Source organism: Periophthalmus magnuspinnatus, chromosome 8 (assembly GCF_009829125.3).
Source record: "Periophthalmus magnuspinnatus isolate fPerMag1 chromosome 8, fPerMag1.2.pri, whole genome shotgun sequence".
Lineage (NCBI taxonomy): Eukaryota > Metazoa > Chordata > Actinopteri > Gobiiformes > Gobiidae > Periophthalmus > Periophthalmus magnuspinnatus.
The window spans coordinates 12,984,080-13,009,626 of record NC_047133.1 but is presented as its reverse complement, the minus strand read 5'-3'; positions in this window follow the sequence as shown (position 1 = coordinate 13,009,626).

Here is a 25,547-nt window from a genome sequence, read left to right as displayed (position 1 = left end):
GGACTTTTCTACACAGCAAATTCGAGGGGTGGAAAAAATAGGAGTTGAGCAGAAAAGTTTAAAGATGTAACTATTTAGGAGTTTATTCAATATGTTCTGCAGCGTATTCAGTTATCCAGCATCTCTGTCTGGGGGTCGATTTTGGGGTTAATTGAAGGGTTGTTGAAAAAAGCCTCTCTGACAGCCTGTGGGAGTAAAAATTGGAGTGCCATTTTCTCTCTTAGAAAATGCAGCAAGGTCTTCATCTCAAAGGTAACTCATTATTTTGTAGTAAATTACATTATTTCGGCAGTAATTCTTTGTGTAATCGAGCTACCATACTAAGCCAGTGCGGAGTGTGCTGCATTTGCTTGTGTTTTTAGTGGACTCATGGCTGTTGACGTTTCCTCGCTAGCAGCATAAAGCACACTTTCTGACTTTAGACAGACGTAAATGTCTCTAATGTAGCTCTATGCTGTTTTTGTGTAAAGGGAACCAGGAGTCAACAACAAAGCGCCCGTTCAGCTCAAATGCAGTTGAGGCTCCGCTGTTGTAATTATCGAGGTAAGCTACATAGACGCTGGCTCCTAGCTTCATGGATAACATAGCGAGTCTGTCTGTGAACCAAGACCATTGTGTGTTCCCAGCTAGGCTAACTACTAGCAGGTGGATTCATTACAATTTAGCATAGATGGATGCTAGTTTGTACGTTTTGTGCATTGTTGGTTCACTCACTCTATTTCAACAGAACCGTGATGGGCAGCACCGATGTTGACCAGGGAATGATCCACCTAACAGTGGCGTGGCCCGGATTGGTGCTGAGGTTGGCAGGGCTGGCAGTGTCGGGGGTGTCGTTGCCTCGGGTGGAAACTAGCAAATACACTATAAACAACCCAGGGTGTGTTAAATTTTATAGACATTTTAACACTTTGCCGTGGCTTTAGCAGCAGAGTGGACATAAATGAATGCGTAGCCTATGACTTAGTTAGATATGCTAGTGTCAAAATGTTTTCTACATTTATATGTAAACGTGTGGCAACGTAGAACATATATTAAAATACTGTTGGTTTCTAGCAGATAATGTCATTAATACTTAACGTGTCCTTTGGGGATAAGAAGAAACATCTTAAGTTGGAGTGCCTTACATTCTCCTGTTTCTTTTGCGCTGGTGAGTCCATAAATACATGCAACTCATGCTCGACCACCTACCTGAAGGTTGCAGCTCAAACCCTGTTTGGAGCAGTGCTGGTTTTGGGCCTTGGGCTAGACCAAATGTGACTGTTGTGATTTTGAGTGTCCAGAGAAGAGGTTTATAAAAATGTATTTGTGAAAGTAGCTCTCCTACTCACTCATCCCGACCTCACAGCCAGAGTACAGCTCCTCCCACAGGATTTCTCTAAATATTATTACATGTATAAGATTATAAACAGAAAATGTTTGTTCTAGCCTTTGGCAGCTCTTAAATGGCAGCCAATTTATTTGACATTACTGCTACATGCACAAGCTGCTGGCTGTAATTAAGGGATTTACACATCTTTGAAAAATTGACACTGTGTTTTTTTCTGCAGTTTTAGACCTCACAACTGGCAACAAATTTCTGAATAGCCAAAAGGTCTCTGGGCCTAAAGTCTCTTTTACTTCTATGGGATATTAACTGCTAACACATAACATATTTAGATCACTATGTTACCTTTAAAAAAAGAAGAAGATATATTTATCAAAAACAAGAGCACAATCACAACACCATCAGCGTCCTGCTAATGAAGCCACTGCACATCAGACTTGTTAAGTTGCTCTGTACAGTTATGTTTTGTGTTTTTGTTTATTTATGGAGAATTGTCGTGTGGGTGACATAGGCTTGTGGGGCTGATCATTGGACAGAACAGTAAAAAGGGTTGGAATACTGCTCAGAAGAGATCTCTAAAATACTAATACATGCATGGATGACATCGAAAAACTGTTCAGGCATGTTTTTGATGAGGGAGCGCTATGAAATGGTAGAAAAAAAAATAGAATTTGCATAATACCCTCTCTTTAACAGTAATTCATCTGCTATAGTAATTTTAAAGATGCAAGTGAAATGACAACTTCAATTACATCCCCCAGCTAATTATTACAACACTTTCTACATGCTTGAATGGGCTAAGACTCCGTATTGGATTTCTTCTTTCAACAAGCCTCAAACCTTGCACCATTAGAGAGTGCAGGTAAGTGGGATATCAGCTCGGCTACGGGAAAATAACATGGACCGAGGAAAACCTAAGGCTGTGTGATTCAAAGTACTGACTACGGATAGATAAGGGTTGGATTCTGGGCTGTTCTTTTTTGCAAACTGATAGAAATGTAACCAGCCTTCTTGTGGATTCCTTTTTAAAGAGGAGATATTCTGCAAACTCGACTTTTTGGAACTTTCTACCATGTTATAATGTTGTTCCCTTACCCAAAAACACACCCGAAGAAGTTTTAGATGTCATCCATGCATGTTTGTGTAATTTAGCGATCTCTCCCTGTTCAAACCCTCCTTACGGTTAGCTGATTTGATCAATGTTCTGCTCATAAACCATATTCTTCATAAATATACAAAAGTATGATATAAAACAATACACTACAGGGTCACAAACCTGATGCGATGTGTAGCTTCATCAGTGGAACACACGCTAATTGTAATGTGTTAGAAGTAAAATACCCCCTCTTTAATGTATGGATTGGTTCTTAAAAGATAGGAAGCAAAGACTGTTTTTGTCAAATTTCTTTGCTTTAAAGATCAATCTGAGGATAGAATGGCTACTAGCACAATGAGAGCTTTTGCTACCTGCATTATAATGTGATACGGATACAGTTTGCAGAATAATTGCTGTAATAAACTTCTGCAGAGCCCCTGTGGTTCTGTACAAATCAGTAAAAGTGAAATAAACACAGGCCAGTTTAGCAATAAGCAACTGGGAAAAATTGGTTTGTAGACACTGAAATCAATGCCATAACAGTGATATTATTATACTACTACTATTATACTATTACAGACCATGTCAAAACTAAATAATGCTTATTTAAACTGGGATTAAACACTAAATCACTTTTTTATTACACTGTGAATATGGTTTGAATTGCATTGTCTACTGTTTCTAATCATTCTTTGGCAATTTTAGTACAAACTAGCTACATTTGCTACTTTAATAATCCATCTATTATTTAGTGAATGATAAGTATATAGTAATTATGACTACAGATGCTAACCCAGCTACCAAACAATCTACATCATAGCATCTATTTCCACAGAAGTTCAAAAGAAAACCTTACTGCGGTGCTGCTAGAATACTTATGTGAATTAAAAAGCATGCTTTGAAGTTGTGTTGTCAAGGAAATATTAAGACTTGGACTTTATACCCTTTTATTTGGATCTGCAAAAAAATGTCAAAATGCCTCACAGATTTGCCCTTGATATGAAAATGCGTACTGATTAATAAGTTCTTTGCATGGAACATTTTCGCACAGCCCCTATTTATTTGTAGTGAAAAACAAATTGCATTGTTAATTTGATGAGCAATGTTCCCGCCACTCCGCAACTGCGCTAAATGGCCCCTGCTCTCCGCTGAAAACAAACTTTGATCAGCTCACAAAACAGCTGAAAGTAAGTCGTCGGAGCAAGAGCCAACGCAGTATCGAAAGGTCTCGCCATTTTGAAGGCAAGGCATATAGCACAATTCGTACACAAAGTAATTCAAAGTGCTTTACAGAATAAGAAAGACATTAAAATCACACAAATCAAAACATAAATAATCACAAATAATCATCATAAAATTACCATTAAAAGAGAAGAGTGCAGAATAAAAACCTTTCAGTCATATGCACAGCTAAACTGTTTTGAGCCTGGATTTAAACATTGTCAAAGTAGAGGCCTGTCTCACATCTTCAGGAAGACTGTTCCAGGTTTTAGCTGCATAAAACTTAAACACTGATTCCCCATGTTTAGTCCTGACTCTGGGCACCAGCAGGAGGCCGGTCCCTGAAGTCCTCAGAGTGTGAGATGGTTCATGTGGCACTAACATGTCAGAGATATACTTTGGACCTAGGCCATGGAGAGACTTATATAGCTGCTTTAAAGTCTATTCTTTGAGCTACAGGAAGCCAGTGCAGAGACTTATGTGCTCGTACTTCCTGGTTCTAGTCAGGACCTGAGCAGCAGTGTTCTGGATGTACTGCAGCCTTAAGGCTCATTTGGTGAGGCCAGTGAGCAGGCCGTTGCAGTAGTCTAACCTACTGGAGACAAATGCATGGATGTCTCTCTAAGTCTGGTTTAGACAGTGTACCTTTGATTTTTGCAATGTTTTTTAGATGGTAAAAAGCTGCAGATGTTATTGATTTCATGTGGCTGTTAAAGTTCAAGTCTTGTTTCCACTGAAGTGTAGAAAAATATCTGTTTTAAAGGCCTGTGATTGATTTGAATTTATTTATTTTTTAAGATAAATGCTCTTTATATTATGCATCGTACAGTAAAAGCTGCTAGATAAGAAAAATAATGTTTGACTGTCATATATAATCTATTCATTTTACAGAGCATTTTCACAGATAATGACTAATAAAGATGCTTCTGATAGAGTCACCACTTTCCATCAAATTCAGCACATTGTTACTAAGAATCATGGGAAACCAACTGTCTGACATTATTGACATTATTGCCTGACACTTAATTATCTCTCATGGTGAATTTTTAAGAGTAAATTAAAAAAACTAAAAACTAAACAGTTGGCAGAGACTGAGAACTATAAGTAAGCAACTGCATGACACTATCGCAGACAGTTTTTTTCTGTGTCATGGTGCAGTATCACAGCTGCAGAAAGGACTAAGTAGGCAGGACTAAACATTATAATTAAAATATGTTCCTGAGTCGTGTTTCAATATACATGTCCTCCACAGGCTGTGTCCTTGGTTAGTATGTTACTACTGCACCAGGGATACACACATAGATGTATGATTCGCTGTCTTTGTCAGGCTATAAAAGCCCGCAATGTTCTGTGCAGCTCAGACAAAAAAATTATAATAATGCACCAGACACGCAGCTTCCAATTCAAGTGCCACTCAATTATGAATACTAAATAAATCTGAAAAAAGTGAAGCCAATTTATTCAGGAGCTGTTTCCTATTAAGTAAATGTTATGTACCATTTAAACTGAACACAGTAATTTTTTATTTATGTGTTTTTTTAATTTATTTAAAGTATCGAAGTCAATTTAAATGGAAATTTTGTGGGCTATTTCCATATGAACCTCTTTTCACACGGCCATAGAGAGATACAAGTCAGTAGTACATTTACCACATGGGCTGTTTGACATGTGCACCTCTAAATATTTGATACAATACCCTATAGATCCACAGAGCCACAGAAATTTGGCCTTGGTGCATGTGACCCCATCCCACTCCCAGATAATATGGGCAAACCTTAAGTACAAATACAGGGTGAGTTGATCTCCATATCTTTAACTGAAGTCAACTGCCACAATCGGTTGCCTCAAAAGTAAACATTCTATTACTATCCTGTGCTATAGCTGGTGGTAACTCTATTCTAAATGTGTGTTTGTTGTTATGGCAGAAATGCAAATGACCAAAGCCTGGCCTTCTTCAGACTCCTGGATGCATTCCTGGGGAAATCCGCTGCCATCTCTTCCCCTGCCTTGTGGCCTCCTTTCAAGAGAGTGAAGAAGGGCCAAGCACACTCTCCATAAGCGTCGCATCCAGACCAAGAGAAAAGGAGTCCGAGAAGTGGGAGGAAAGAGAAAAGATGTCAAACACCAAGAGGGGGCCAATGAGCAGCTTGCAGACCACTGCTGCAGACATAGTGGTCCGCAAGACATTAAAAACAAGGAGTAATTTCATTTCTTTTTAAAATAACTTTTGCTTTGTGGTCATAAAGGTGCCTTTTGACATGAATATCCTTTTTAAACTTTTGTCTTGAGCATTAAACATTGCATAGTACGATGTAAAGTGCAATATCAAAGGTGCAAGACCCCATCAAGTAAACTCCCATAAATAACCCCTATGTGGACATTAGCAGAGTAATGACACATATGTGATAAACAGTAACAGTCTTAGCAGCAGCATCAAGGACGTCAAGGACATCAAAGTCCAGAACAGGGACATAGTCAGATATGTGGAGTTCTTATGTTATTTTGCAACAATGCAACAAAGTCCAGTTCAATCCATATGCACATTACAATGTCCTGGTTGAGTGAGTGGACCAAGAAACTCCAAAACAATGCAGACATCACACTTAAAAGCTGAATATTTTCCTTCCGAGTCATTCATTTGTGCAGAAAAGTGTTGTTGTTCAAGTTTTTTGTGGTGTTAAGTTGACTGCCATGACAGTGATGTGTGAAACTAAGCAGAACTAGAACTGAACAGAAGTAATTTTTCAGCATTCATCTTTGCCAAAGCAAGAAAAAACATGGTTAGAAGAGTTGGAACCCCAAAACTAAATGACAATGCTGCTACCTGTAAAAAGTAATTGTGGTCCACTGGTGGCTGCTGCAGAGCCACAGCTTCCCTCAATAATACTCCTCCTGCAACTTGCAGGTGGAGTCTTCTCCAGCAAAGTACTGCTGCAGAGCTGGCACAATGACGTTCAGGCGTCATGACGTTAAGGAATATATTGAAGACATGACATCTCTTAGAGCTTTATTGAATGCTATTTAATTCCCATGGCAGTTCATTGTGCTCAATATTGGATGCATATAGCACTACAGATATGCAGACTACGTTACGGGAATTATAACATTTACTAAGAGTTGCATTAATGTTGTAAGTACACAGATCTGAACAGGGCAATGACAGTTTTACCTGGCCTACATTTTAAAAGAAGTAGCCTATGTAAATATGTTGAGCGTACTATAATTGTTGACACTTACATTTAAGTGAAAGTCTGCGTTGAATAATTGTACTGTGCATTATGTAACAGTGAAACGAAATATCTGCAAGATGCAAATTCTCATTTCTGATATATTGTCACTTGTGCTCCCTCCATGTGACCGGCACATAAGGCCAATAGAACATGTTATGTTCTATGTATCATACAGCGATCTTTAAGAATGCAATTGGATGATAGGACTCCTGGACACAGGAATGTTTGTATGCACCAATAGTTAACACTGTCAACAAGGTGGGAGTAGGTAACAACATCCACATTTGTAGTCATGAGGGGCTATGCTTTAGACAGAAGCGGAAATGGCTAACGTTCACTTTTATTGCAGTTAATAGGCCTTACTATAAAACAAGCAAAGGAGCCTCCAACAGTGCTCGTCCTCAATTTCCTTCTCCATCTCCTCAGATATGTTAAAGAGGTGGTATTATGCAAAATCGATTTTTTAAAAAGATTTCTTCCATGTTGTAATGTTGTTCTCTCATCAAAAACATGCCTGAAGAGGTTTTAAATGTCATCCATGCATGATTGAATATTTTAGTGATCTCTCTCTGGCTTTATTCAAACCATCCTTAGTTAGCTGTACAATTCTGGCCAATGCTCAGCCACCAAGCCTACGTCAGCCATGCTCCTACACAACAATTCTCCATAGTTATACAAAAACACAGAGGCAGGTCCAGACCAAACTGACTGAAGGTGCATTTTAGTTTCAAATGAGAGTGAAAACCTTTGTACATGAGGTTGCAGTGCACCCTTTTGCACCCATGTAGACCCAGGCCTGCAAAAACATCAAACAAAACTGATGGAATGTGGAGTGTTTTCATAAGTGGGATGTGCATTGATTGTGTTGTGATGCACTTTGAAGGAGGAAGGAAGGGGAGGAATGTTTTCAGCAAATATGGCATTTTCATAACAATAAAAAGGTAACACGGTGATCTAAATAGTAGTTATTATCTCAAAGAAATAAAATGCCCCTTCTTTAATAAACAGGATGCATGTAGCTGCTATCGCTGACATCTCTCCACTACAGTAATGTGTCTGAGACTGGTTTGTTATTGGGCGGGGAAATGAGCTGCATCATCAGAAGTTGGGCTCATGACGCGTCCAATTCTATGTGAAGCCTATTCTGTTAGTCGTTTCTTTGTCCCTTGGCAGGACACACTTATTCTACCCCTCCCACTTTAGATGCAAATATGGCTAAACTGCATTTTCTTTGTGGTGGCATTTCCAGTTAAGCAGGAAACCCATGCATTTCAATAGAGACTTTGGGAAAAGTTTTATCGCTAAAATATGATGTAAAGTAGGTTCATTTGTGTAAAATGTTCAATGTTTATGTGACCAGTAACACTGCACTGATTCTCTGGAAGGCTTTAAAACAGCTTTGCAGTCCGTATACAACTTATTTACTGTCAAGTCCCATGCAAAATAATACAAAATGACACTGGTGACACGGCAACTTCCGGAATAAGATGAATAAGCTTTGGAAAACACAAATGATTTGAAAAACGGTAAGGCCCTGTCGTAACGGTGCGGATAGGACCAAAGGATGCAGACCAGAGCAGTTTTAACAGTGTTTATTTACAGCGGTGAAAATGCAGTCTTTAAACAGGTCACAAGAGCAGGTACAGGAACCGGGGAGCGGGAGACGGGTCAGGCGGGTGCGGTGCAGGTAGAGGCGGGCAGGACAGGACCAGGACGGGGATAGAAGCAGGTGCGGTACCAGGGCGGGCGGAGCAGACGAAGACCAGAGCGGGGAGCGGGTGACAAACCAGAGACCAGGACCGGACAGGAGACGAGACGAGCAGGAGACGAGACGAGCAGGAGACGAGACGAGCAGGAGACGAGACGAGCTGGAGACGAGACGAGCAGGAGACGAGACGAGCAGGAGACAAGACGAGCTGGAAGCGATACCGGGACTGGAACGTGGCGGCAGGAGCTGGGCGAGTAGAGGCAGGAATCTGGAGGGTGCATAAATCCAAATGAGCATTTGCAGGAAAGTACCATATAACAAAGCTTAGCAAGAAACATTCACGTTTTACACGCGGACGGTCTGGCACCGGGTGTAGACTGCCAAGCCTTCTTGTACTCAGCAGCAGGTGGTGGTGATTAGGCTGATGCACCCCAGGTGTGCACGGGAGGAGTCAGGCACTCCACCCAGCTCCAGACACACAGGTAGGGGAGGGGGAGAGAGCACGGGAGGACAGGGAAAACTGACATCATGACAGTACCCCCCCCCTAAGGTCCACCTCCTGGTGGACCCCCAGGCTTGTCAGGATGAGCGCGGTGGAAGTCTCTCACCATGTCGGGGTCCAGAATGCGTGCCCTGGGCACCCAGGATCGCTCCTCCGGACCGTAACCCTCCCAATCGACGAGGTACTGGAGGCCCCTACCACGGCGACGAACGTCAATCAGGCGGCGGACGGTGAACGCCGGGTGGCCGTCAATGACTCGGGCGGGCGGTGGGGGATCGGCCGGAGGGCACAGGTCGCTGGTCCGGACTGGTTTAACCTGGGAGACGTGAAAGGTCGGATGAATCCGGAGAGACGGGGGTAACTGGAGGCGCACCGCCGATGGATTTATGATCCTCATGATCTTAAACGGTCCCAGGAATCGGGGGGACAGCTTACGGGAGTCCGTCTTCAGCGGGACCGTCTTGGCGGAGAGCCAAACCATCTGGCCAGGTTGGTATACGGGCGCCGGGACACGGTGGCGATCGGCCGTCGCCTTAGTGCGCGCTCCAGCCCGAAGAAGGGCCGCCCTGGCCTTCTTCCAGATCCGGCGACAGCGCTGGAGATGGCGCTGAACAGACGGGACGGCGAGGTCCCTCTCCTCCGTGGGAAAGAGAGGGGGTTGATATCCCAGCGATGCCTCGAAGGGAGACATACCAGTGGCGGAACTCACGAGGGAGTTGTGAGCGTACTCTATCCAGGGCAGGTGAGTACTCCAGGTCGCGGGGTTGGCGGAGGCTGTGCACCGTAGGGCCGACTCCAGGTCTTGGTTGGCCCGCTCCGTCTGCCCATTAGATTGTGGATGGAACCCGGACGTGAGGCTAACCGTGGCCCCCAAACTGTTGCAGAAAGACCGCCATACCTGAGAGGTGAATTGGGTCCCTCTGTCGGACACGATGTCCACCGGGATGCCGTGGAGTCGGAAGACATGACTGGTCAGCTGGTCGGCAGTTTCTTTGGCTGTGGGGAGCTTAGGCAGGGCAACGAAATGGGCGGCCTTGGAGAAGCGGTCCACAATGGTGAGAACCACCGTGTTCCCCTGGGAAGGGGGAAGGCCCGTCACGAAGTCCAAGGCGATGTGGGACCAAGGGCGACGAGGAACTGGGAGAGGATGCAAGAGACCAGAAGGGGGTGAGTGGGAGGCCTTGGCCCGAGCACATACCTGGCAGGCGGCGACATAAGCCCGGGTGTCTGTGTCCATCGTGGGCCACCAGAAGCGTCTCCTGAGGAGGGAGAGAGAGCGACCGGCACCAGGATGGCAGGCGAAACGGGAGGCATGGACCCACTGGAGCACCTGAGACCGGACAGAATCGGGAACAAACAGTTTATCTGGAGGGCCGTTACCTGGGTCGGGGTCGTTGGTCTGGGCCTCTCGGACGGTGTCCTCGATATCCCAATGGACCGCGGCCACCACACACGAGGAGGGGATAATTGTTTCTGCGGTGACCGGGCTATCCTCCAGGGCGAACTGGCGGGAGAGGGCATCTGGTTTGACGTTCCGAGATCCGGGGCGGTAGGTGAGGAGAAAGTTGAAGCGGCTGAAGAAGAGGGACCAACGAGCTTGACGGGGATTGAGGCGCCTGGCGGACTGGATGTACTCCAAGTTTTTATGGTCGGTCCAGACGATGAATGGTTGCTCCGCCCCTTCGAGCCAGTGGCGCCACTCCTCCAAGGCCAGCTTTACGGCAAGGAGCTCCCGATCCCCCACGTCATAATTGACCTCGGCCGAGGACAATCGCCGGGAAAAGAAGGCGCAGGGACAGAGGCGGTTGTGGGGGTCGAACCTCTGCGAAAGCACGGCCCCCACTCCCGAGTCGGAGGCGTCGACCTCCACGATGAATTGCCGTGAAGGGTCGGGCTGGTGCAGGATGGGAGCGGAGGTAAATAGTCTCTTAAGCTTCTCGAAGGCTGTCTGCGCCTCAGGAGACCAGGCAAACTGCAAAGCAGGAGAGGTGAGTTTAGTTAAGGGCGAGATAACCCTACTAAAATCCCGGATGAAACGTCTATAAAAATTGGCAAAGCCGATAAATCTCTGGAGCTGTCTCCGGCTGGTAGGAACGGGCCACTCAGTGACAGCCTGGATCTTTTCAGGATCAGCTCTTACTTGGCCCCGCCCCACAATGAAGCCCAAAAAGCTGACCTCCTCTGCGTGAAACTCGCATTTCTCAGCTTTCACGAACAGTTTATTCTCGAGGAGGCGCTGGAGAACCTGGCGAACGTGCTGGTGATGCTCCTGGGGGGACCGCGAGAAAATCAAGATGTCATCCAAGTAAACAAAGACGAATCGGTTAAGGAAATCACGGAGCACATCGTTGATGAGGGCTTGGAATACGGCAGGGGCGTTGGTGAGACCGAAGGGCATAACCAAGTATTCGAAATGTCCCAGGGGTGTCTTGAAGGCCGTCTTCCATTCGTCTCCCTCCCTGATGCGCACCAGGTGGTACGCATTCCGCAAATCCAACTTGGAGAAGATGGTCGCACCGTGGAGGGGCGTAAATGCCGAGTCCAGTAAGGGAAGCGGGTATTTATTCTTTACAGTTATATTGTTCAGACCCCGGTAATCAATGCAAGGCCGCAGGGATTTGTCCTTCTTAGCCACAAAGAAGAACCCCGCTCCCACGGGTGAAGTGGACGGGCGGATGATTCCGGCAGCCAGGGACCCACGGATATAGTCCTCCATTGACTCGCGTTCAGGTTTAGACAGGTTATATAGCCTGCTAGATGGTAGTGGGGCACCCGGCAGGAGGTCAATGGCGCAGTCATATGGGCGGTGGGGCGGTAAAGAGAGGGCCTTGCTCTTGCTAAAAACCTCCCCCAGGTCGTGATATTCAGCAGGCACCGAGGACAGATTGGGGGTGTCTGGGGACGGATCAGCGACAGGAACGGACCTCCCGGCCGGAGGGAGGGCGGACCGAAGGCACTTGGCGTGGCAATCGGGACTCCAGCCCGAAACTCCGCCCCTGGCCCAATCGAAAACAGGGTTGTGGGCGCGTAGCCAGGGGTAACCAAGGACCAGAGGAGAAGCGGAGGAGGACAGGACATGAAACTGACGGTTCTCTTGGTGGTTGCCGGACAGAATCACGGTGACAGGTTCTGTGATGTGAGTGATGTGCCCCAGAAAACGTCCATTGAGCCCCTGGGCATTTAAGGGGCGTTCGAGGGGCTCCAGGTAGACCCCGAGCTGCTCCGCGACTTGGGCATCAATAAAGTCCCTCTCAGCCCCGGAGTCGATAAGGGCGGAAACGCATAAGGTCTCTGTGCGAACGCACAGGGTGGCGCTGAGCCGCAGTCTATTAGAAGAGTCCAGGATGTGTTGCTCGCCCACCAGTACTCCCAGCGCTACTGGTGGGCCCCCCCTTTTGGCCGAACTGGGCAAGTGACCACATAATGTCCGCGCTCACCGCAGTAGAGGCAAGCCCCGGCCAGACGACGCCTCCGTTGACGCTCCTCGGCCGACACAAGGGTCCTGTTGAGTTGCATGGGCTCATCCGGCGGGGGCGGGGCAGCGCGTGGCTCCGGCGGGGCCGGTGACCGGCGTCTCTCTCGGCGACGAGCCCGTAGGCGGTTGTCTATACGGTGAGTGAGGGAGATGAGGGTCCGCAGGTCGGGGGGTTCGTCCCGGGAAACCAATTCATCTTTCAAAGACTCGTTCAGGCCCCGCACAAACACAGCCCGCAGCGCGCTGTCCGTCCAGTCCAGCTCCGCCGCATGTGTCCAGAATTCAATGGAATAATCCGCTACCGTCCTGGAGCCCTGGCTGAGAGTCAATAACCGGGAGGCAGCATTGTCCTGGTAGTGCGGGTGGTCAAACACCAGCTTAAACGTGGACACAAATTCATTAAAATCCAGGCTATCCACAGACGTCTTCATTAGGCGCGCCTCTGCCCACTGGAGAGCTCTGCCCCGGAGTAATCCACATATATATCGGATCTTGGTGGCCCCCGAGCTGAAACGAGAAGGGCATTGCTGGAACATGAACTCGCACTGGAACAGGAATCCGCGACAGAGGTGAGGTTGTCCAGCATACGGCTCCGGATCCGTGCCTCTCGGCTCCGGGAGGCATGGTGGCGCTCCAGCTGCAGCAGGCGGGGTGACGAGGAGCGCGGCCACCTGGTGGTTAAGCTGTGCCACCTGCTGGGACAATGTCTGATTTAGCTCCAATAGAGTTCGAATGGATTGTTCGTGCTGACCCAGCACCGCCTCGGGGTGAGAGTGCGTGAGGCGGCGCGTCTGGTCCGGATCTGAGCCTGCTTGGTCCATAGTGGCCAGACCGTTCTGTCGTAACGGTGCGGATAGGACCAAAGGATGCAGACCAGAGCAGTTTTAACAGTGTTTATTTACAGCGGTGAAAATGCAGTCTTTAAACAGGTCACAAGAGCAGGTACAGGAACCGGGGAGCGGGAGACGGGTCAGGCGGGTGCGGTGCAGGTAGAGGCGGGCAGGACAGGACCAGGACGGGGATAGAAGCAGGTGCGGTACCAGGGCGGGCGGAGCAGACGAAGACCAGAGCGGGGAGCGGGTGACAAACCAGAGACCAGGACCGGACAGGAGACGAGACGAGCAGGAGACGAGACGAGCAGGAGACGAGACGAGCAGGAGACGAGACGAGCAGGAGACGAGACGAGCTGGAGACGAGACGAGCAGGAGACGAGACGAGCAGGAGACAAGACGAGCTGGAAGCGATACCGGGACTGGAACGTGGCGGCAGGAGCTGGGCGAGTAGAGGCAGGAATCTGGAGGGTGCATAAATCCAAATGAGCATTTGCAGGAAAGTACCATATAACAAAGCTTAGCAAGAAACATTCACGTTTTACACGCGGACGGTCTGGCACCGGGTGTAGACTGCCAAGCCTTCTTGTACTCAGCAGCAGGTGGTGGTGATTAGGCTGATGCACCCCAGGTGTGCACGGGAGGAGTCAGGCACTCCACCCAGCTCCAGACACACAGGTAGGGGAGGGGGAGAGAGCACGGGAGGACAGGGAAAACTGACATCATGACAGGCCCTTTAAGATGGAGGAATGGAGACATTGCCTTTTAATCCAAGACAGTTTTTAAGGAGATCTAGGAGAATGGAGGGATCAGCTGGGTCAATAATGTGCCAATTGTGAGCAGTATTAAAATGAAAGATTTGCCTGCATCAGCTTGTATAAACAGGCCATTAATGGAATTTACATGGGCAGTCTCTATTTTTTCTCTAAACCCAGACCTTTTGTAAAACTTTGAATAAAAAACATAATTTGGAAATGGGCCTATAATTACCTAAAACCACTGCATCTACAATGTTCTTTTAGAGCAGTGGTTGGATAATTGGATGTTTAAAGTAACCAGGAAAAATAACTGATTTAAACTGTTCAAGATTATGGGGCCGATGGAAAAACAAAACAAAACAACAAAAACATTCTTCCACAGACCGTACTTGTAACATGGCCTGGTGGCTTCACTTGCATCTTGACTTTTTAGAGCTTTTAACCATGTTATAATTGTTTCCCTTCTCATTTATCCTCTCAAAGTTGTATTTAGTGTGATTCATGCATGTTTGAGTAATCTTTATTACCATTATATGCCCACTGCTCTATACTTACTAAGTTCTCCAGTTACATTTTTAAGATGCGTTGTGTAGTCATTTTGGTACAAATGAAAAATCGCTAGAGTGATCTGCAGATATCCATCAAGGTGCTGACAATCGCACAGCTCTTTAATGTAATGACTTTTACGACAAAGTCAGCTCCCATTGGGCACCTCAATTTTCTAAAGTGGAAATCGGTGGACTTGTTTCTTTTATTTATTTATTTTACTTGTTTAAGCCATTATAGATGAATATTGCGATTTAAAATGTGCAAGTTATAACATAATGATCCACAGGTGTCATAAATTATAACTATAGCTTCTTTAACTACGTAATTCCAAGAAATAATATCTCTCTGCAGACAAGAACATGGTGCACGTGGTTTTCACATAATTGAATTTGCTTGACTTAAGAAAGTATATTAACCAATTGCTTCTCGGGGGTATTACGTCTCATTGATCTTATTTGCTCATCTGCCCAAAAAATGAATTATTTCACAGCTAGAGGCAATTTTAGAGCAGATGCATAAGTCATAGTTCTGAAAATGATTGTATTCTTATTCGTCCCTTAATGCGCACGTGTCATATGTAATTGACGGCTTTCTTGGAGGCAGTGAAGTGAGACAGTGAAGTGAGACATGCGCTGACGATTTAACAAGGATTCAACAAGCCTATATGGACCAAGAGCTGTGATTCATAAATAGAAAAGTCACATGGCGTAAATTGATCAGAATAGGAATCCACATGTCCTCCATTTTGGTCCATATATGTACGTGACGCTGCGTAAGTTCATTATGGAGTGTTTGACGTGAAATATGAAGGATTATTATGTATATACTTATTTCACAGACTCACGTAGATAAGGTTCATATAAGTCACTGTCATTAACCTTAGTGAAATCGAGTCGTTGGTCTTGAATACAGCTTTAGAATTTACATAGATAAAGGACACGGTGAATAGGTAAAAAGTCAAAAATTTAAAAATTAAAAAATTCTAATTACAGTAAACACAAAAACCAATGCGAATTATATTTATTTTTAATAAGCTAAGAAAATGTAGTATTTAAAAAGGCCATAGGTAGTTAAAATGCTCAGGGCTGCACGCGGTAGAGGCCAATCTTAATGGAAATTTTGTACTCACTATGCTCCATGCAACGCACACAAACATGACAAGCTATTAGGAAACTAAGGCATGCAATATGTGAGAGAGGTGCAAAATACCACATCACCAGAACCAGCCCAATACCAGCTGGACATTACATCATACAGTGGCTCACATCGGTCAAATCTGCAGAGAGATAAGCTGACAGTAAGAATCCATGTTTTTGAACAATAAAACACATGAAATTTAATAAATACACCATCAGCTGCCTCTACTGACATCGTTTTATCAGTGCAACAGGGCCAAAGCTGGTCAGCGAGATCAAAGTGACCTCAAAATTGATCTCTAGCTGATAAGCTGGACAGACTGGAATTGCTACACCGTGCAGGGTTGCCAGGCTTCAGTGATCCAACCCACACAAGAGCTCTAGAAAAACCACCCAAAAACCAGTGTATTTATGAAAGAAGAACTTAAGTATTTTTCTTGCATACCGGAAAAAAAGTGTACCTGGCAACACCGATGCCTGGTGCTGCACGAGGAAATACATTGGAGCTTACCAGAACTGAATTGTGGTGGCTGCATGTGCAAACATAAAAAAAATGACAACTTTGAGGAGCTATTTAACTTTTGTCCCCTAATTTCTGCATAATTCCATCTTTTATCCATAATTTACATGTTGCATCATATATATTCAGTATTTACAATGTCGAAAGAGTAAACGTAAACGGAAAACATTTCATGAGGTGAGGTCAAACTTGTGACTGATAGAGCATGTAAGACGGCAAGGTAAGGCAAGTTTATATATATATAGCACAGTTTAAACACAAAGTAATTCAGAGTGCTTTACAGAATAAATCAAAACATAAAATTAACATTAACATTGCCACTTGAGGGCCATGTTCTTATCGGCTGTTCACGCCAGCTGTCAGGCAATAAAAGCAATAAAAGTGCCTCCTTGCTGCTCTCCCTTTGGCTTCTAGTGCCCACCTACTGGCATTCCACTTCCATGTTTATCTAGGCCTCACAGCAGGTAAAAGGTGCTCTGGTGTGCTCGTCTAAAAATGTAGTTGTCTGTCCGCTAACTTAGTACTCTGTTTAGCACGGACAATCGCATATCTGCACTCGGGTAGATACTGCATTCGCAACTTATGATGGTAAGGGATCGCAATTGTATTTGACTGTTAGCGGCTCCTTAGCTTTAGCCCTGTGTATTCTGTCTACAGGTACCGTAGCCTGCTTCCCTGGTTTCTTGTTGGGTGTGTGTGAATGTTTATAGGGTTTATATTTGGATTTTAAGTGAAACTAGTCTAATAAATAATTTAAATTTTACCAACATTTTACTATTTTGAATTGGAACTGTCTCTTGGTCTTCTTAAATAAAGCTTACCTGTGCACCTTAGACTTAGCAATATATATTCTCCAGATGAAATTCCTGCAGTGGCCTTGTTGGATATTTATGAAATTAATTCTACTCCATCACTTCCACCACAGTTAAAAGAGAAGAGTGCAGAATGAAAACCTTTTCAGTCATTTGCACACGTTTGATGCAGTACTATGGAACATTGCAGAAAAGGCAATTATATCTCAGTTATAAGCAGCTATAAGCCCAAGATAAGAGTCCAACTGAACCACTGCTGTTTTATGAGGCGCCAAGGCAACCAACCTACAGTTTTGATTTAAAGAGTTTCGAAAGAGGAAATGAATTTGAGTAATTAATAGAATCCTCAGTCAAAAGAAATGAACGGTTATGTAAAAAGCGAACGACATAACAGATTCATGTTTTAACTATAATAATGTGAGACGAGCACTTTAACTAAATACCAATGAAATGAAAGTTTAACTAATATCCATCAGTGGTAATAAATCAGTGGAAAGTTTTTGCCATGTTTCACTTAACAAACTTGCAGCAACTATTATGTTACTGTACTTATATATTATTATTTAGGCTTTACTGCATTCAGACAGTTTTAATGTAGTAAAGTTTGAAGCCTCACCCAGTCACACGTGTACACAATGATATAACATGATTGCAACACACTCAAAGCTCTTTACATCAAGGAACCAAGGAACCAATCACCCATTCACACACACATTCATACACCAGTGTACTTGCGGACCAATGATCTGACTGCTATAGCGACGATTCTAACCGTGGGAATTCGAAACACCAACTTATGGATCAGAGGATGAACACTCTACCAACTGAGCCACTGACGCCAAAGGGATTACAATACTAGATAATAAGCTACCCACAATCAGCACTATCTGGAAACTTTTCTTTTAGCCCAGACCTAGACCTAGTAAATACTAAAGTTGTCAAAAGTATCGAAAATCTAAAACTAGTGTCGAAACTAGATACTCATTTGACCAAGTATCAATACTACAAAAAAAAAATCACATTCACAGGACAAAAATGAACCTTTCCTGAATATCTTTAGAATGATCTTGAGCTGTACCAGAACAAGTATAAGACACCCATGGACCACTATGACCCTACCTACACGACTGAGGGAGTACACAGATATAAGGCCACATGGGAATATAAAATACAGTATTATTATTTAATGCTGAAAATGGCATTCTGTTGTCTAAAGAAAGAGTGTTTGTTATTATAAACACAATTTATCAAACCATGTTGCATATTTATAAGTCCTGAGGAAGAAGCTCTTATCTTATGTGAGGTGTATTGTTGTGCCGCACACATGAACCTGCACCCCACAGATAAATGTAAAGAGGCAGATCTGCTGACATTCCACAAAATGTTAATGAAAATAGTACGTGTCATGATATTGAACTCGATCTCACCATAATTCTTTTCCATTACTTCACAAACTGCTATTTACAGTCAAGCAGCTGTGAAGCTGGGCTGCATCTCATTTCTCTTTCCTCGCTTCCCTCTCCTTGATCCTCCATTTTTCAGCTGTCAATCAAATGCGTGATGTCCCAAAGCTCAGAGGAGATAAAACATCAGAGAGGGTTCAGAAGACTGGAGACTCTCGTTTATTTCTCTCTCCTCTCTCCTCTGCTTCTCTCTCCTCTGCTCCACTCTCTTCTGCTCCACTCTCCTCTTCTCCTTCTCTCTCCTCTGCTCCTCTATCCTCTGCTTCTCTCTCTCCTCTGCTTCTCTCTCCTCTGCTCCACTCTCTTCTGCTTCTCTCTCCTTTGCTCCTCTCTCCTCTTCTCCTTCTCTCTCCTCTGCTCCTCTCTCTCCTCTGCTCCTCTCTCCTCTTCTCCTCTCTCCTCTGCTCCACTCTCTTCTGCTTCTCTCTCCTCTGCTCCTCTCTCTCCTCTGCTCCTCTCTCTCCTCTGCTCCTCTCTCCTCTTCTCCTCTCTCCTCTGCTCCACTCTCTTCTGCTTCTCTCTCCTCTGCTCCTCTCTCTCCTCTGCTCCTCTCTCCTCAGCTCCTCTTCTCCTCTCTCCTCTGCTCCACTCTCTTCTGCTTCTCTCTCCTCTGCTCCTCTCTCCTCTGCTTCTCTCTCCTCTGCTCCACTCTCTTCTGCTTCTCTCCTCTGCTTCTCTCTTCTCTGCTCCTCTCTCCTCTGCTTCTCTCTCCTCTGCTCCACTCCCTTCTGCTCCTCTCTCCTCTGCTCCTCTGCTTTTTAAATTATTTTCAAAAATATCTATCTTCAAAACATGTTCTCCACAGATCAGGGGCCTCGTTTATAAATCTTGCTTTCGCGCTGTACATTGTGTAAGCACCCTCTGCATCAGACATTGGATTTATAAAACTCCTACTAAGCCCAGCACTTTATCTCTCTGTAAAGTCTTAAGACTCGGGGAAATCTCCCTCAGTCCGCGCTGTGACCATAATCCCATCTACAGTCTATGTATATAGGAGAGACCCGACACAGTGAGGATGAAATAATGATGTGACCTTAGAGAAAACGCTTCCTTCAAACAGAGCACAGGAGCTAGGCTTTAATGAAGCACTGGGTCTAAACACAGATCCAACACATTACTTTTGCCTTTACCCACGTGTCTAAATGGCTTGAGTCCACACACGAGCCGACTCTCAAGGGCCCTCCCTGTCGACATAAAGGACATAATTAAGTCTGTACCCGCCTCATCCCAGGCTCTCAAAACGCACTCAAACAGGTAAGCAGAGTTTTGATATTTCATGCAGAGTTTTATTGGCAGAATAACAGCTCCTGAAATCTCCTGTCTGTTGTGTTTTACCTGCAACTCGTCTTTACCTGAGATCCGAAGCAGTGCTGATCCATGTGTCCCTCCCTCACTACTTTTGCTCTCTCAGGAAGGGCATCTGAATCTCTGGTACGTGCTCACAGCCTCCTCCTTTAACCATTCAGACCTCTGCCTGCACATGTGAACAGGGCCAATCCTCATGCACATATCACAGGCATACTTGAAAATAGCGATATACAAGTCTGAAACACACAGACAGACAGAAACTAGCCTGGAAAGTTACTAATGCACTTTCGCCTGTCACTTTCTAATTTAAATTAAGACATGACTTATTTTTATGTTTCTTTGTAATAAAACCATTCATGTGACCATCTCTCCCTCACTGTCCCCCACGTCTCGGTCAAACCCACTTATTATCGGCTCATGTTTTAGGGAGCTCTCATTCATGAGTCACTTTGCATGGTCATTTCATAGTAAAATAAAAATATAAAATCTGTCAACTGGACAAAAAGTTGCAAAAGTGAAGATGTTTGGCTGCTCATCCAAGTCGCTTCTTCTCCAGTTTTGGTCAGATTGCTGGTGGACACTGTCTTATTTCTATCTGAAGGGAGGCACTAGCTACACTGAAACTCAAAACACCTGTTGTTTACAGTTTATGTGTGTAGGCTAGGTCTATTGATTTGCGCTAAGTGAGAACTGTGCCTGAGTCATAATTAATTCAAGCCCTAATGGATGCTCTCAGACCTATTAGCATACTGGCTAGCCCTATTGTTTTCTTTGTTTCTTTTATATTTTTATTTTATTATGGATCACACGTGGATGATTGAGACATGGTCCTTTTATGGTGAATTGGAGGTGTGGGAGGATGTGGGTGGAGCAAGCACAGAGCGTTTTATAAATTCGGAGTCTGCACAGCGCATGCCTTTCACAGCCACTAGGAGTATGCACTTGCTTAAGAAAATTTCTAAGTAATCCTTTATAAATGAGGCTCCAGATCTGTGGTGATCGTACTCATACTGTAAATGAATGTTTTTGCACAGTTAAAACACTGTAAATGCAAGGCAGACATGTTTAATACCACAGTGGAATGTTATTTTCAAAATGATCTCCATGGAAACAAGAAGGTTGCAGAAAAAACATGTTATAGTGGACTTTTAATACCACTCTGTTGTTTACACCTCAGTTATGGACATACATTTTTTGTGGGTCCCCTTGTGGTTGGTGGGGCTATACATTTGTACAGTTTGTCTATGTAAGAAAACACTCAAAACACGCTCAGAGATAACATTTCAGCCCTCAGACTTAACACAAAGAAAATAAGGAATGAAAAATTTACCAGAAAAACAGATCCATTTTACCACCCTTTGGGCCCTTGCTCTTATCACTCAGGGCCCTTGTATCAGTATACCCTCGAATGGTTGAAACCCTACATTGAAAATTCTGTGAAAAAATCCATTTGTGAAAGCTTATGGGACACTATATTCAAGAAAGGGTCAGGTATGTGACTGCAATCCTCTATTTTCTACAGCACCTCCTGGAATTGCAATTTGTCTCTCCCAGGAATAGGATGTTCCACTAAGGACAATGACAATATATCACCACTCAGTTATAGATTTTTTTTTTTCAGCTCAACCGTGTAATCTTCTATCAAAAGATGAAGCTAATATAAAAGCATGATTTGGTGTTTTTATTGTATTAAAAATAGAAAAACACTGTTTCTTACTGTGAGTGTTCTTGCATCTCCACAAACCTGACTCTTTATTTGGCTTGGAAATGGAAATTGTTCATTTGGCGAGACGGGGTATTACACTTATATGGGAGTATTACCTGCTAACACATAACATTTACATGAAAACAATGTGTAACATAACTGTGTAATCCCTGTGTGTAATATTCATTCAAAAGGAAAATAAAATCTGTCAACTGACAAAACGTTGTAGGAGTGAAGATGTTTTGCTGCTCATCCAAGTTGCTTCTTCAGTTCTGGTCAGATTACTGGTCAACACTGCTTTATATCTGTCTGAAGGGAGGCGCAAACTACACTGAAACTCAAAACACCTATTGTTTACAGTTTCCGTTTGTAGGATAAGTCTATTGTGCTACCCTAAGTGTGCACTGTGCCTGAGTCATACTGAGCATAACCATTCAAGCCATTAATTAATGATATCACACCGATTGGCAATAGATGCTAATGGTTGTGATATCACTCATTTATGCCATGAATGACTATGCTAAGTAGAACTCAGGCACAGTGGGTTGCACAATAGACTTATCCTACAAACAGAAACTGTAGACAATGGATGTTTTTAATTTCAGTGTAGTTAGCTCCTCCCTTCAGATACATATAAGGCAGTGTCCTCCAGTAATCTGACCAGAACTGAAGAAGCAGCTTGGATGAGCAGCCAAACGTCTTCACTTCTACAACGTTTTGTCCATTTGACAGATTTTATTTTTTGTTTGCAATGTGTAATGTAACTTTTTTTAATAAGGCCCAGGAAAGATTGCTAAATTACCTAAACATGCATGATGACATCTAAAACCTCCTCACGGCATGTTTATTAGGCCAACAACTTTATAACATGGAAGCATAATACCCCTCTTTAAAAACATCTCTATGGTTTTAACTTCCCATTTCTATGGAAACATGACATACCACCTCCAGAAAGATATAAATAACACATAAGTACAGGGCTGTAGGCGGGGATAGGGAATAGGTAAAAACAGACATTTTCTGAACACATGAAGTGATCTAAAGTTATTTCTCACTTACCTCATGCATTCTGAGCGTCAATGAGTTTATAAGTTTCACATCTTTCTGAGGCTGCAGTAGAGTTTTGTCATCACATTAAACCTCACATTGTTAGTGCACACTTCCTACTGAACAATAAAATAATTATAATTAGATGTAGACAGAACACAGCAGTCTTATTTGGAATTGAAGAGCTGCTTGTACAATATATCTGGATTGGGACAAGGCAAGTTTGCTCAAATAAATGAAAAAAACCCCCCAAAAAACAGGTATAGACTCTTTAATAAAAGTTACATTTACATTTACTTAAAAGGTACATTTGTAAATTTGTACATTTGTAAATTTGTCTCTTGTCATTCAGTTCTACGTTCCTATGTGTCCTATACCTTTGGTTGTATATCTGGGTCCCTGTTCCAAAGAAACTAGGCTGGACTTGTATTTTTATAGGGTTGTTCATATCAAATCCCTGGTGTCTCCACTCGGATAGCTGCATAAATCAGCTCCTTTACACATGTCTCAAAATGTATCCAAGAGACTAGTGCAGGATTTTTTTTTCCTCCCCTGGTTTAGACATAACTCTGGTCTGTGAATGCAAATAGTCAATACACTATTGTAGCACCACTGATACTTTCAGCTTCCAGATCCTCTACAGCTCTTCTTTGAGCTCCTGGTATTTCTTTAGTTTCTCATGTTCCTTTTTCCTGATGTTCCCATCACTTGGTAGTGCGATGTCCACCACAACGGCTTTGCTCTTTTGTTTATCCACCACCACAATGTCCAGTTGATTCACCATCACCATTCTGTAAGTCTGTATCTGCAAGTCCCACAGGATCTGGCTCCATCATTCTTCACTACCTTTGGAGTTGTTTCCCACCCTGACTTTGGATTCTCCAGTCTGTACTCTGCACAGATGTTTCTGTACAATATGCCTGACACTTGGTTATGCCGCTCCATGTATGCTTTCCCTCCAGCATCTTACACCCTGCAGTTATGTGCTGGATTGTCTCAGGGGCCTCTTTGCACAGCCTACACCTTGGGTCATGCAATGCACTTTATTCTGGCATTTCACAAAACTCGCTTTACCGACTGCAGTTAGTCCAAAACTCTGCTGCACGACTTTTAACAGGAACCAAAAAACACGATCATATCACACCAATTCTTGCGTCTTTGCACTGGCTTCCTGTTAATTTTAGAGTTGATTTTAAGATTTTATTGTTTGTTTTTAAAGCTTTGAATGGTCTGGCCCCAGATTATATCTCGGACCTCATCAAAATTTACACCCCGGTGCGTGCTCTGAGGTCTGAGGGCCAGCTCCAGCTCGTGGTCCCTAAGACCAGACTTAAAACCAGAGGGGACAGGGCCTTTTCTGTGGTTGGACCTAAACTGTGGAACACCCTGCCCCCCCACGTTCAAACAGTTTCCACTGTAGAGTGTTTTAAGTCTCGTCTTAAGACCCACTTTTATTCTTTGGCTTTTAACACCACGTGAGTTGTGTGGTCCTCTGTGTTTTTTTAATTTATTTTTATGTGTTTTATTGATTTTATTTTTTATGTCACTTTGTCTCTGTGCAGCACTTTGGAAACAATTTGTTTATGAAATGTGCTATATAAATAAAGTGGATTGGATTGAATAAATAAATAAATAAATAAAATACTTTACAATGACCTGTGGATCAGGAATCATATTTTGTCTCACCACTTTTCAACAGGTGTGATTGACAGAGAGGCTTATTCTTGTCAAAACTAAAATATCACAGAGGACTGAGAAACAATGCAGATTTCTGCAGAATCATGTCAACTACACAGAGAAAAGTGTTTTGTAAAATCATATTTTTTGAGTCATCAAAATAGTGACTCAAGTCTGACTCAAGAAGTCCCCAGCTCCAAAAAATAAATAAATATATAAATAAAAATCAACCTTTTATTTTATTCTATTTTGTGGCTAAAATGTGACATATTGGTGGTTTAATACATTATTTTGTATTTTGCATTCTGAAAAGGTATGTATTTAGATACTACCAGCTTTAATTACTGACAATAACCATAACTGTTTAATGTAACGAAAAAACACACTAAAATCATTTGTCAACACAATCATTTGTCTCTTGGGCCTTTTGTCTCATCCAGCTCCTATGTAGCATCATACTGTATATTTTCTGCCCTTCTCAAAAATATCAAAACTGTCACAAAACTGATTGGACCTTGTGCCGACTCAAATGAATGGATACAACTTTAATAGAAAACTCAAATATCTCAATACAGCACCAGGCAACACTATTATAAAGCTAAGAACTTCTTTTGTGATTTACTGCACTTAAACCAGTCGCTGCAGTCCTACTAACATGAGAGGACAGTATATTGTTTGGTGCATGTCCAGTGCATATGCCAGAGTACTTTTTTCACTAAAACATATAGTTAACAAAATTATAGATTTTACTAAAAAATACCTAGTTTGGTCTGTTTTTCTGGTTAAATGTATAATTTGACTTTGTGGTTGGACATGGGCAGCAGATGTGACATACGTAGCGGTATTTTCAGTTACTAAGCAACCACAATGTTAACGAGGGCCAAACCTTGACACAACTGTTAAGATCAGACAAATAAAAATAGACCTTTATTTTGTTAAATCAGTGATAAATCAATTAGAAACCTGTTCTTTGTTAATTGCCTCTGTGTTTTGGATTTTTCTTTCAGACTTTTCAGCACTATTTCCTCTATTTTTTCACTTTTCTTCTAATTTTATTCCACAAACTGCCATTTAACTGATGTAAAACTACTATAAATATTTAGCACAGGTACTATCCCCTTAAACCAAGTCACAATGACACATGAAAACCCGTCATACGCACATTAAACCATATTGTTCTGAATTG